The sequence below is a fragment of the Octopus bimaculoides genome, chromosome 20 (genome assembly GCF_001194135.2).
Source record: "Octopus bimaculoides isolate UCB-OBI-ISO-001 chromosome 20, ASM119413v2, whole genome shotgun sequence".
Classification (NCBI taxonomy): Eukaryota; Metazoa; Mollusca; class Cephalopoda; order Octopoda; family Octopodidae; genus Octopus; species Octopus bimaculoides.
In genome coordinates, this window is record NC_069000.1 from 15835868 (window position 1) to 15837914 (window position 2047).

At 32.2% G+C, this 2047-nt stretch overlaps 1 protein-coding gene across 1 annotated transcript in view; it reads left to right on the forward strand.

Annotated features, from left to right (window-relative positions):
- Window positions 1-1250, forward strand: part of LOC106881274 (ubiquinone biosynthesis protein COQ9-B, mitochondrial) — a 20327-nt gene extending 19077 nt beyond the window's left edge. The window contains exon 10 of the mRNA XM_052975152.1: window positions 954-1250. The gene's annotated coding sequence lies outside the window, so the exon portion shown is untranslated. The remainder of the gene's footprint in view (window positions 1-953) is intronic.
- The last annotated feature ends 797 nt before the right edge of the window (window positions 1251-2047 follow it).

The following is a 2047-nucleotide window of genomic DNA, read 5'->3' on the forward strand; positions in this document are numbered from 1 at the left end:
AGTAAGGGAAGAAGAGGACAAATTCTACTTGTTAGTGTCAAATGAGAACATACAAAACTAACAAATTTAGGAGTTCCAAAAGTTTACTGCAAGTTGAATAAAAAAAAAAAAGTTTACATGACATGGAAATTGTAATTAAAAAAAAAATTAATAATTTTTAATTACCTGTAAACCATTAATAATAACAATAATAATAATAATAATCTTTTCTACTGGAGGCACAATGCCTCAAATTAGCAGGGAGGGGACTAGTTGATTACATCGACCCCAGTATTTCACTGGTACTTAATTCATCAACCCTGAAAGGATGAAAGGCATAGTCGACCTCAGCAGAATTTGAACTCAGAATGTAGCAGCAGGCAAAATACTACTAAGCATTTTGCATGGCATGCTAATGATTCTGCTAGCTCACCACCTTATTAATAATAATCATATTATTATTATTATTATTATAGTTATACTTTGGAAAAAACGGAATAACAAAATAATCGTGTGTGTTTTGTTTGTGTGCGTCGGCTTTTATGTTGGGTAGCAGTATATCTGAGATTGGAAATGAGACAGTAATAATAATAATAATAATAATAGTAATAATAATACACACCCATGAAGATTCAGCTGCCTTATTTGGAGACAAAAAGAAGTTTAAGTCTTCACCCTTTTGATATCAACCCACCTGAAACTGTCTCTGGCTTTGTAGTACAAATGTCTTGTTTTCAAAAGTTAAGCTCTTCCACCAAACCTTAGTCACAATTTCTGTTCCTAATACTAGCATAATGATAACTTAGTTATTTTACTAAATTCTTTGTTGTATTTCAAATTAATTGAAAGCAACACAGAGCATCTCAACAGAAATATGGTAACAAAAGGGTTAAAGAAATGTATTATTTGTCAGACATTTCAGAAAATCTCATAATGTAACTTTTTTTTTTCTTTTCTTTTTTTTTCTAAAGCAGAAATTCAAAGGTTCATCCAAGGCCCCACTGAAAGACTGAAGAAATGAGCCGAGAAGTGAATAAGCTTAATCTCAATAGCAAAAACTATACCTCTACAGTGAAGGTGGTTGGAAGCGAGCTACTGAAGCAAAGACAACTCCTGCTAAACCCTGTAGATGAAATGCCAAGAGAATTTTCAAACAAAGAAAATATACTTGACTGGAGTTGAATTTTATTGTTGTTCCCCCGCCATCCCATTTTGTCTGCTTTCCCAAAACCCCAGGTTTTGAACTCAGTACTGCAGGATAAAAAAGAAAAGTAGGGGAAAAAAAAAACAAGCTCCCTTACTCAGTCAGATGATACTTGTTTTACACCTAAATGGACGGAGCCAGTAAGAGGTAAGTATCGTAGCCAAGAACAGAGTGTAGCAATTCCAATGAGAAGATATGGACTGTCTACTCATTGGTAAGTGCCAGAAATGTGCTCCATGTGACACCAAGTACAACTCATAACTGCACCTATATGAAATCCATTGCAGGGGAACTGGACACATGGATCAAATTTAATTGGTTTCCAATAAGGATCAAATTTTTTAAAAATTCAAGTAAAAGAAAAATAGCAAGAACAGTAATAACCAGAATGCAACATTTTTCATTTTCTTTTTTTTTTTTGTTTTTCTAATATATAAACAAATTTTCAATAATTCTTCAATAGGACTCAACAAAATTCAGTTTGGACGGATTCACAATATAAGTCTCAGTTACTACATATATATGCGCACAAACACACATACATATACACGCACACACATATATATATATACACACACAAAGACATAGAAGCAAATATATACACTCGTGTGTGTGTGTGTATATATATATATATATATATATATATATATATACACACACACACACACACACCAACAAAGATGTATGTGTACAGACTTTTCATAAAAACCTTAAGCATGCTACACCTGCATATATATGTCTGTGTGTATATATATATATAGACAATATTAAAAATAAAGATTACCCCAAAGTAGCAATAGCATTACCTTTAATTCTATAATTATATACTGCCTTAAACACATATTCCAATTGCACCTGTTAGTA